The following is a 12,848-nucleotide window of genomic DNA, read 5'->3' on the forward strand; positions in this document are numbered from 1 at the left end:
AAAGATACTACGTGGCTGTATTCTGCAATGTTTCCAGTCAACTTTTAGTTGGGAAAGCAGAAAAAAGATGATTAAAAAATGTTCTCTGCTTTAAAACAGACTCCATTTAAAATGAACTTGCATTTTTGTGTTGTTAAAAAAAAAAGTCCTGTGGAGAGAGTTTAGGTCTGTGAACTTGGCGAAGGGGTTCTGGTCCTGTTTCACTTAAAAAACACTGTGCAGCTTCAGACTAATTGTTTAATGGACCAGATTTCCTGGCAAGGCAAAAATTACATAGGATTTGGAGTTGGGAAGATCTTATAGACTGGGCTGTGCTAATGGAGCTCTAGCTTCAAGCAAAAATCCCTGAAAAGGACATATTTCCTGATAATATAATCTGTTAAGGCAACTAGGGATATATATTTTTTAACATTTTCATAAAGCAAAAATATATCTAACATTAAAATTATAGGTAGGACACATACTGTATGGACATGGTTTTAACACTGGTTTATTTTTGAAAAGAAGAAAAGAGGAGAAGAGCTGACAGCACCTGACAAGAAAAAGGGAGACCTAATCCAGTTACTTTCTCATGCTGAGGAAAAAAGGATGGGAGAGTTAAAGTTGAATTTCCTACACTGGGACGATACATGGGCATCAGGACCTACAACACTCCTGCTGGAGGTACTTCACTATTCAATGATAAATTCAAGGTTTACTGGGACAGAGACAGAGGATGTAATAAAGTCTGACCTTATAGACAGCTCACTAAAGCACTCATTCAGAAGTGCTTGGCCTCCCCAAAGCTGTAGCTATGTCTCTATTTCTGTTAGCTGTTATCTAACATCTGTTGTCCTTAATAGATAATCTTCATTTCAGGTTTAGACCATTTTAGGTTCTTTTCCTGGTTTTGGTAGAGAAGAAGTTAATTTTCTTCATAATAGCTGGTATAGTGTTGTGGTTTGGATTTAGTATGAGAATAATGTTGATAACACACTGATGTTTTTAGTTATTGCTAAGTGGTATTTATTCTGCTTCAAGGATTTGCTTCTAACCCCACCCTAACAATGAGTTGGCTGTTGGTGCACAAGGAGTTGGGAGAGATCACAGCCAGGACAGGTGACATCAACTAACCCAAGGAATGTCCCATACCATGCAATATCCTGCTCAGCTGGGGCAAGAAAGGGTGGGTATTTGGAGTGATGGCATTTGTTTTCACAAGCAACCATTACATGTGATGGAGCCCTACTCTCCTGGAGATGGCTGAACACTTTCCTGCCAATGGGAAGCAGTGAATAAATTCCTTGTCTTCCTTTGCCTTTTTTCTTGGCTTTTGTTTTACCTATTAAGCTGTCTTTATCTCAACCCACAAGTTTTCTCATTTTTACCCTTCCAATTCTCTCCTCCATCCCTCCAGGGGCATATGTGAATGAGGGGCTGCGTGGGGCTTACTTGCCAGCTGGGGTTAAACCACAACATCTAATGGTTTTGGTTTTAATTTTGTTTTTGTTGTTTTTTTTATTTTTTTTTCAGGAAAACACTGGTGCTTGAAAACCTATAGTCCAAATAAGAGTTTTGTATTGTGCCCCACATATGGTCTTTTTGTGTTTTAGGCTGGTGGCTCCTGACAACCTGTTTAATGCTGTAACAGAGTAATCACAAATGCTTTATCTTGAATGTTTCTCACACTTTTCCAGTGCAAAATGTGTTATGTAGTCGCTGGGGAGTCACCTAATTCATATCATAGATGGAGATCAGGTAGATGGTGGTGTTGGGCGTTGCAGGCCTACAAGTAGGTTCTGATGGTGGAGCCACATCATAACATGCTTTCATTACAGTGCAAACAGGCTGTTGAGGGAGGCCTGTTAATAGTTACTAAATACATTAAAAGGAAAGATCATTTTATATGATTCACAGAGTTGAGTGTAGATGTTACTCCCTGCTCTTCTATTTTATTTTGCTGCTTTTTCATCACAATATCTTTTTCAGAGGTCTTGTAAGATGGCCTCTGAGGTGTGGTTTCTTCAAAACAGTCAAATGCTTTGTGAAAAAAATTGGTACTTTATGTTCTGAATTTCAAAATATTTAAGAGATTATGTCATTGGGCCTAGGGGAAGTGGAGAAGTCCCAGCATGACAAGCAATCTTTTTTTGTCTTTAAACTTTATTTTTAGATTAGTAGGCTCATAAGTTTCATTCGTAAGTGAAATTTAAACTAATGTAAAGTCTAATAGTAGCAGCAACAAAATGAATCAGGCAACAAGAAATAGCAATAAAAATATTACTTCAATTTGTTTTCAAGAAGTCACAGAGCCATGATGACAACTGTAATTTATGCAACCTATACAATATGTTAGATATAGGACATGTCATGGGGCAAATGAAAAGAAACAATATGAAGGATGTAGATACAGTTCTGACATTAGTTCTACTTCCCAGAAATATTATAGCATACTAGATTTATTACATAAATTAGCATCAGCTGAAAATAGTATTTGAGGGAGCTCTTAACCTAAAAGACAGAAAAGAAGAAAAGAAAAAAAAAGAAAAAGAAAAGAAAAAGAAAAGGAAAAAGAAGAAGAAAAAGAGATTGATCTCCTTTGCCTTCTTTTAATCCTGATTTTTGTTTTCACGTAGGTAATAAGAATGAAAACAAATTGTCATCTTCTATGCAGAATATCATAGGGAGGATTGGGAAGTTCTGAATACTGTTCCAGCTCTGAGGTCTACTGGGCTTAAGTTGCCCATGAAGATTGTTTTTGAACAACAGTATCTTAGGTCCTATGCCATTAAACTTTTCACAGCTTTGGTTTCTTGAGCTGAAGAAAATCAGATGCCACTTGTGAGAGGAGGTGTAGGCGTTCATCTCTTCTTGGATCTTATTTCAGGCTTCTTAAGGTAACCATCTAAAATAATTTGAATGAATCACTTTTTGCAACTATCTCTCTCTCCATTGTTTATAGAGGGAGCCTAGGTAACCGGTTTAGACTACGTGACTACATTTAGACAGTTGAAGAGATATGCCATGATAGATGCCTAATTTTTAGGTGGCCAAAGATATAGGGGAGGAATATCTGCCTAAATGTCTACCTAATCAACAAGCTGCTGAGGAGACGTATCTCTTTTGCTGGAAAATAAAGATGTGTTACTTTCAAAAGCTAATTGGCACAAAAGTCTAAGCAGAATAAGGTACTGTAAACAGTAGCTATGGAGACATGCGTCTGAAATAATACACTAATTCTAGTGATTGAACAAATACATTTTATTGTCGAACAGCAAAAGTACAAACAGAATGAGGTACAGAAAACAATCCTACAAATGTCTTCCATAAACAGCAACTGTAAATAAGTGTGAAACTTGGCAGGTCTGATCCCATTACTACGCAGATTGATTTAAAAGCCAAAGAACACTTTGAAATTAGGTACTGTCTTGTTAAGTCTCCTGTGATATTCCTTTTTTTTCAGAGCTTATTTAATTTACAAACTCAGGACATAATACAGTATAATAACTTCTCTTTTTCAGAGTATCATCCCGGGTTCACATCTTCTCTCCTCAAGGACAGTTTCTACAGCTAGGCTCTCTGGTCTTGCTGACTCCCTCATCCTATTCCAGTGCACTGTGTTGGACACTAGGACACTTTATAAGGGGGCAGTATTCTGGAAGATGAGGTTTGAATTCCTTCTACAGGAGCCAGCTCAGGTTGTCACAACTGTGCTGAACTTGAGTTAAGGGGAGTAATAAAGCAGTGTCTATTGCTAAATGAAAGTCAGCCTGGGAATGATGTCAACCAGCTGTGTTCATGCTACCAAAGGGTCACCCCCTAGACAGCAATTTTCTGGGAAAAGCCAAGCTGAAACCCTATGAAACAAATCCAGGGAGTAAGTCAGCAATTAAACAGTGTGGATGAAAGGGAACCAGCTCTTCAACACTCTCTTCAGCTTTTTTTTTAATTTAGCACTGTAGACATACTAAATAACTTCTCATCAACATTAGTGAACTTTAAGCAGTGCTTCACTCTAATTTCTACCCCTAATTTTGGGAACACAGTGCCAAAACACCCATCCTGCCAGCGCAGGAGAATCTTAAATTACAAGAGTTTGGTTTCTCTCTCTTCTACATTATTCTTGTTGGGTCTAAGCTAGATTTAGTGCCAGTATAATCATACCTGCATTTGTGCCTGAGCTAATAAATCCTGCCAGATCCATGCTGTCTCTGAGCAGTCAGCCCTCATTGTGACTGTTCACAGCACAGCTGGTCCATAAAGCAGATACCTGAAAACCCAGTGTGACCATATGAAGAAATGTTTGTGCCTTCTGGCCTCACATTGCATTATTAGTTTACAGGCTGCATTTTTTACTTGCAAAGAAACAAAACAAAAGAGCTCCACCCTGAAATCAGAACACTTGGTTTCTGAGAATAAACATAATTACTGCCATGCATTTTAGACAGCAATAAATTATAAATAGAACATTAGTATCTCACAGGAGAATTATGTCCTTTACAGTAGTGACTGTGATCACATACCACTCCAAGTTTTTAGAAACACAATTCATGGTGTGTGGAAGAAAAAATGTTTCTACACTTAATAGAGTTGACTGCACAGTACATTAAGAACTCTATGATTTCACTCTTGAGTTTTTGATAATCTCCAGCTAAACTTATTTTATACAGTGGCAGAGTGTATTGTCATGAGGGATCTCTAAAAACTGTACAATACAGTTATTATATAAATAGTAGCTATGAGAAATCAGTCAAGTTTCCGGAGTGACACATGAGATTCAGCAGGCTCATGGTCCACAGAATTTAAATTAAGGCAATTCAAAATCTGGCCTTTGTGCTTGTTCCACAACAGGATGACAGGGATTTTTATTTGTCTTGGGACTTTCCCTAGCTTTGCCTCGTGTTCAGTCAAAAATAACTTCTCCAGGTAAAATCTACCTTCATCAGATCTAAATTGAAAGCAGAATGTTGGCATACTGGGGAACAAGCAAGAAAAGGAGCAAGGGCAGCTGAAGGGCAGTTTAAGTTTAGAAATGGCAGCAACAAGCTGATAGGGACAAAAAAGAAAAGTGCCTGAACTTGCCACCAGAGCTCAGCGTAAACAGTTTTCACCCTGACAGTGTTCAAGTAAACCTTCACTGGCTGGCTGACTGTAATGTTGAGGCAAGTAGGTGTCAGCATGGTCTGTGCAGAAGGGAGGGACATCCCTCAGCAAAAGGGCTGTAATCCTGCCTCAGTGTATTTTTGTTGTTTGGTACTTCCTTCTGAAAGGCACTTCAGGCCTGCTCTTTTGGCTAGGGCTTTAAAATCATCAGCAGGTCCCTGACATTCCTTCTTTTCCATTGATTATCTTCTCTGACTTTAGGGAAAAAATAGAGCTGCCCTGGAGACCAAAAAATACAGAGACCCTAAAAGGAAAATACATGCAATTATGTGAATGCTGTTGTATAGTGTGAGAGGGAAAAGAAGGGACGAGTTAAAGATAGTACCAAAGATGATAACTACAAATAAAGACAAATAGAGTTTTGTTATTTATTTAGCAAAGCATTGGTGTTTTCTCTCTTTAAGTACCCCCTTCTGTGAAATAAGAATAATAAGTTTAATTAACACAGTTAAAGAAATGAAAGCAGAGAGCTAAGAATTTTGCAGGGTGATATTCAAGCTGTGGAACCCTGTACTGCAAAAATGGAAAAGGAAATCTCTTTTCAGGAGATTTTTCTTCCAAGACAACTTTCTGGAAAGTACAAAAATTCACACACTCATAAAAGGTTATCACTGCAAATTCAAGACATCATTTATGATTAATAAATACCAAAATATATGTGTCCAGTTCTGTCAAGGAGCGCAGCATGTTTCTCACACTAGAAAATAGAATTTCATAAAAAAGGAAATTTTTAATTGCAATCTAGAAATCTTATAATTTTATAGTGCTACTTTCCCTCAAAGTTTAAACCATCAAGTTTTTCAACCCTAAGCTCCAACAAAATCACTTTACTCGGAAGTTAGAACTCATGAACAGCAGACGTGTGAGATTGTTAAGCCACACACAGAAAGCTACTAATGAGGGTGTTAAAGTTCCCAGCAAATTAGCCTAAAGATATTTTATTATATATGAAAGCATTCTGCTAACTTCTAATGATATCTTGGAAGGATGTTTTTAAATCCCTGAAAACTAAACAGCAGCTGAAAAACTAGAAAGCCTAAAAACCATTACAGATCATCATAAAGCAGACTTGGATAAAACAGGTTAGCTCGTAAATCAGAGCTGTAGAATTGACTGTAGGATAAGTAAAACAGCGGAAGCAGTACTGTTTGCAAAGGAACTCTAACTCCAAACAATGCGTCTCACCAATAGAAAACAAACACATTAAAAGAAAGGAAATTAGTGAAGTCATTACACAAACCCAGCTGGGAACCCAGCTGTTTAAGATGAAGCAAGCTCTCTAATTCTTGATCTTTGGGAGTGTCTAATTAGAAAACAAACTAAAAAGTTATTCTCTAAGACAGTATTAAAATAAAAAGAAAAAAGAAAGCTTCCTCTCAGAATTAGATTCCTCTGCTGTGACAGATCAGGTTTTAGAAGTCTGAATAACCAAGCAAAAGATAAATGTTACTGCTGCAGAGTTATGGCATCAATTATACTTAAACAAGAGCTTCAATATACACAAGCATAATGCCATGAAGTACATCTGAACAGCTTTTGTTTTGAATCTTACCTGTTATGCTTTTACCCCACTGTTTAAAACATTAAACAGATAGATAGATTGCAAGCCTACAGTGTTAATAACTTTCCTTGAATGAAGTAATGAGAAAAGTACTGCAATTAAGAGTATAATAGTAAATTTACTGAGGACCACAGACCATGAACTTTCTGCCCAGGGACACTTTACTTGCAGGAGGTGGAGCAAAATATGTGTGTTTTTTTGAATATTGCAATTGAATTGCAAAAGAATATTGCAAGCATAGGGATCAGAGTGACAGAGACAGGCATGAGAGGATAAAGGAGACTGGATTGGAAATAATACAGATAAGGATACCCTGACTGGGGGATAAGCATAATATTACTTCTGACCACATGTATCTAGTTGTTTTAAGACTTTTGAGAGATAAATGTGAAGACAGAAAGGTTTTCTGAGACAGAGAACCACCTATGTAATCACTCTTCTATTTTGGGATATTTGTCATTAGACTCAGTGGGAATGCTGAAGGTGTTTGAGACCCTTTTCCCAACTGATTTCAAAACTGACTTCAAAGGGGTATTGTCCCCAAAATGCTCTTAAGTGGAATTTGTTTGAACATTTTTTTAATTTATTTTTTAATGTGACATCACACTATATGCTTCATACATCATCAACACCTCTTCACTGTTGTTATTATTCTTCATTATACCTCATCTACTACACAGGCATAATTTCTGTTAGTGTAACAGTCATGTTTAAACTGCAGTTGTAAAACAATTCCCCCAGTATGATTTGGTTCTAGAGTGCTATCCACTGAATTACTAATGCAATCACCAAGAATCCAGTAGCAAAGTAGTGTTTAAAGTTTCCAGTGACTTAGTGCAAGGGAAGGATCTCAAGACATCAAGAATGGTGTGTATATATATATATATATATATACACATACATATATACATGTATATAAAGTTATGTAAGACATGACTGTACAGTGAAACTCTTTTAATGAGCACTGACTTTTTAAGAATGCTATGTGTAACCTGAACATTAAGCCAATGCTGGAGGATATTGAAGATAATATAATTCATATAATTTTACATTATATGAATAAAACTTTAATTTGGTATAAAAAAAGGAAGCATGCAGGTTCTTTTTTTTTTTTTTTTTTTTTTTTTTTAAAAAGCATTATCTATCACTAACCGATTAACCTGCTGGTTAAATTAATTGAAGGTATTTTATTAAAAATGCCCCACCAGCATGTGATGGTTTCCTCTCTGCGTTGGTTCAGCCATTCATTAAATTAAAATCTATCTTCCTTCTGAACTTTCAGCCTACCTTCTTGCCTAGATAAAATGTAGTTTACATCCACATCACCAAGGTTCAAGTTTAGAGAAAATCTTCTAGGATGCAAAAGCCTGTCAGCCTTCTACTTTCCTTTTCCATAATGTAATGTTTAAGCTGTTTAGCTTGCTCTTTCAGTCCCCACTGATACTTGATTGTCTTCTTTGTCAGGAAGCAAGATGCACAAGTAATCCTGCTGGTGGTTAGACAGACTCCTGTGCCTGTGAAGTGGCCGTTTTCCAGATTTGAGGACCATGTTGTAGCAGATAATTGTGAGCAAGAAAGAATTTTTGGAACAACTCAGGCAAAATCTTTATTGAGATGGCCCATTGCAGTATAGCCTGCCTGGAGGTCCTCCAGAAACAGTTCAGCTAAGGAAGGCCTCACTTTGAGCCTTACCTTTACAGATCTGTCCTGAGCACTTCTGTGAAATGCACAGATGTAGAAATATTTAGATATTGCAGTGTTAGAGAACTGCTACTTGGGGTGTTTAAAAAGTGTTGGTCATTAACTAACATTAATTAACATTCTTACAGGAACCAGTGAACTTAGTGGGCATCTGAAAGAAGACCTGTCTTGACACAGTTCTAGCAAAAGAGTATGTTTCTGTGTTTTTAATCCATCCACTGACCTCTTCCTTGAAAGAATTCAGTGCTCCATAGAAAAAACAATTTTGGATTTAAAACCATAGGTTAATATTCAGTATCTGTACAGAAAACCGCTGTTCAAGATAAAGAGTATTTGATATTTTATTTGGATGAGGACTGTCTCTTCTTGTAAGCTTTCAAAGAACTTTTTAAGAAAACTGACTGCCAGGAGTGAAATAAAAGAGGTCATCTCAAAATAATTTGTAAACTAAGATAGGTTGGTAAAAAATTATATTTCTTGATAATGATGTAGTTCAAGGGACGAAAGTGCACATGAAATTTTTGTAAAGTACAGGGGGTTTATGCACAGTTCTGCATAAGAAAGTGATCTCACTTGTGACTGACTATGGTTCCTAAATTATACCTTCAGCTTATTATTCCGTTTTTTGTCTTCCACCTATAATTTTTTTTTATATTTAAATATCTTGATCTTTCTGGTTTTCTTCCTTTTACCTGTTTTAACTTGACTTGCACTTTTTTGTCATTACTTAGTAAGAATGAAATCTCTCTAGGGCAGGGAACTTGTCTATTTATTTTTATAGAATTCTGAATAACTATATAGTATTATGTAAATGATTTTAATTTTAAAATAATAATACTTTCCTATCAAGAATGATTTTGAGGTTTGTACTCAATTTTTATTTATTATGCTCCTCACGTTGTTGCCAAGTTTGGTATTTTTTCGTGCATATTCAACTACTTACCTTTCCTTACTGAATGCCTAAATTAATTTAGTTTACTAAGAAGGTGTTTTTCCTATGAGAAGTCCCAGTTGCAGAGGTCAAAACCATAGCCAACTGGAGGTAATTAGAATTTTACCTTTTACTTCACTGGCGACAAGATTTCACCCACAGCAGCAGGTAGTGATCCCTGTGCCATGACCTGCTATTAAGCTGATTGTAAATCAATCTCTGATTCCAGTTGCTATCGAATGAAGAAGAATCTATAAACTACTGTCCTTCTTCCTTCATTTGATTGTGTCAAACTAGTTCCAATATACCTGGTATCACCTACTTCCACTTTTAACATTTTTATTTACAGTATCCTTTTTTCTTTTCCATTATGCTCATCATTTTAACAAAAAGAATAGTTTTGCCTGACATTCCCCCTTTGGCAAATGCACCTCTCTTATTGCTCTGAGCATGCTTCTCTTATTCCTTTGTTTTCTTTGTATTTTTTTCCCACCACCAGTGACCTTAATCTCATTCCCAAAACTTTTACATTTTAAAATCTTAGTTCTTCCACGTCTGCCCCCCCTCAACCTCCACATTGTCTAATAACAGCATTTTATTGCTTTAAATTCATTAGGTTAAAAAAAAAAACCAAAACAACAAAAACCACCATCTCCTGAAGAAGCTAAGTGTTGTTATTATTAACCTTACTTTCTAAACAGGAAAGCAAAAGAGAAAGGCAAAGTGATCAGACAAAACAAGGGGAAGAATCAATGTTTAGATCTGGGATTAGCATGCAGAGCAAAAGAGAAAGGCAAAGTGATCAGACAAAACAAGGGGAAGAATCAATGTTTAGATCTGGGATTAGCATGCAGAAGACAATCTGTAACTTGTGGGTCTGATTTTCTTGTACTGTTGGGGTGCATCTTCCATGGCCATGGTATACTATTGCCTACTAGGCTGAAGCAGACAAAAGCCACATTGTCATTTTGCAGCAGTTTGGGTTGTTTCCACTGCTTGCAGCTCACAGAAGGGTTTCTATGAAATCAAAAATCGAGTATAAATTACACTGAATGGGCTGAGACTAGTTTTGGGAGCCACAGCATTCAGAAATTCAAGAGGGCCCAGGCTTCACAGACATCTGAATGTGTCTCTGACATACAGACTTAACAATATGCACTGACAGTCTCTAAACAGACTATATTGTATCTCCTCTGGGGGGAACTTCCCACTTCCCCAAACCCACCCTATTTTGCTAATACCTGACAGAAAGAAAAGCTAAGAATTAGTTTATGAATTTTGATGTATTTTTACTGGCGATGGGTTCACTTTATACAAACACAAATATAGGCTGTTACTTTGGGGGTGGGGGGGAGAGTTAATTTCAATAAAACTGAAGAATAACCATCAAGGGTATTTGTTTCTTTTAAACATTATACCCAGTTGTTGTAAAGTTGGCAAATATGTGTGCCAGAAAGCTACATATCTGATACTACAAACTGTTTGTTTCACCCTTTATTCAGTAACAGCTGGTAAAATGGTATTTAAGAACAGTTTTGATTTAATCTAATGAGAAACTATGTTGCAATGTACTGTACTGCCTGCAAAAAATAATTGGACAAACATTGATTTTTATGTTGCTATAATAGTTCCATTTTTGATAAATAGGAATTTATATGCATAGTTATTTGTTACCATTCCTCTCTCCGTATACAGTCTAGAGATTTGCATGCAAACAAAACAGACCAAATAGAACAAACCAGTCTTGAAGAGAAGTTTAGCTATTCAAGAACTGCCAGAACTGGAAAAGATCTCCTTAAGATTTCAGTTTTATATTCAACTGACATTAGACCAAGCTGGTGTCAAAGGGAACCAGACAGTGGGATCTACAGAGAGTCAGATAGAAATTAGAGCACACCAATACTGGTCAAAAAAAGAGGAGCATAAATAGAAGACATGAAGGGTAGCATAAACCTGACTTTGCTGTTCAGTTTCATATATACACCAAGCATCATTTGAATTATTAAATATCTGATTTATGTATTTTAAGAATGACATAGTTTTTAAATACACTGAGACAAGACAGCAGACAAAATATAGTATTCACAAGGGTTCTGAATCTAACTCAAAACAGCTGTTTTCTTTCACTGATTTGAATATCACTAGAATTTTGCTTAATTTACATCACTGTAAATCAAGGTCAGAATCAGGTCTGAAAATATATATTTCCTGAGAAACAAAGCAAGACATGAGCTGGACACTCAATCATTCACACTAATTAACTGTTACTTAGCCTGTCATTTTGCATTACAACTAGCTCTATCAAAAACAAAGCTGGGCACCCGTCTGAGAATAATTCATTCAGTGGATCTTTCCTCAATGTACAAATCACACAACATATTATTCCTTCTCCCCCAACAGTGTTCTTACTTTGTCCCAAGAGTCTTTGCATTCTTAAGCACCCTCAATATCCTCAGGCACACAACAGTTCTCCTCAGCTTTATGTTGTAAGTCATTTATCTTGTAGATGTCAACACAAGTCCTCACATCAATTCAGACCCTTTGAACTGAAAATACACAGAAATAGGAAATAGAAATGTAGCATAAAAATCACAGGGAGTCTTTCCAGGAAGAAAATATGACCAACCCACAGGGGAACATCAGAGAAGCTGGCCCAAAGCAACATGGTGGTGAATCAGTCTGTGACACTTGGGCTGGTTGTCAGAGATCCATCCCTAGACATACCAGCTTAGCCGCAGCCATATTTATTCTTCCTTCTACTTAATACTTGATTTTTTTCCTTTTCTCCTAATTTTAATCATGACTTACCACTTCTGTCCTCATGAATTGGAATTTTATCTTCTCTCTACTTTCCTGTGTTTCTGAAGAACCTTCTTTTTGGGAAGTGTTTCTTCTGTCTTCTGTGAACACAATTTTAATTATGAATTCCTGCAGTGGAAATGAATTTGACTTCTACTCTTGTAGTTTCTCTTTTGAACTTAATTTTCTCCTGGTGAACTACAGCACTGTGCATTGTCCATACTTTATCTTGCCTCCATTGTACAGAGTGAAAAGACTTTCTGATGTGGGAGCAAATCATTTCATAAACAGATGTAACTCATTTGAACTTGTTTTGGAACTACAGAAATCACTTTGTTCCTTTTAATACAGCCTAGGAAAACCATAAACTGAATCTGAATTGCTTCAGGCTTTTCTCTGCTCAGTTTAGCCAGGTTTCTAAAGGCTTTCCCTACCCTTCCCACTATCTACAGCTCACGTACACACACTACTTTAACATCCTGAGTACCAGAAACTAAGAAGAGCATAAGAAACCCTACAATTCTTTTTTATATGATTCTTCTGCAGGTGATTTAAATCTGTCCATATTTTAGGGTTTCGTGGAAGTTATTTTGCAGAGGCTGTCTTCACACCATCAGCTATTTCTAAACATTTTTACATATTTCCAATCAGGCACTTTCCCACATATTAAGAATGGGCCCTGTCATGTAGTCGTCCTTTGGATGATTAAAACTT

Source organism: Pezoporus wallicus, unplaced genomic scaffold, assembly GCF_028554395.1.
Source record: "Pezoporus wallicus isolate ANWC-B61680 ecotype Strahan unplaced genomic scaffold, APGP_CSIRO_Pwel_v1 contig_16, whole genome shotgun sequence".
Classification (NCBI taxonomy): domain Eukaryota; kingdom Metazoa; phylum Chordata; class Aves; order Psittaciformes; family Psittacidae; genus Pezoporus; species Pezoporus wallicus.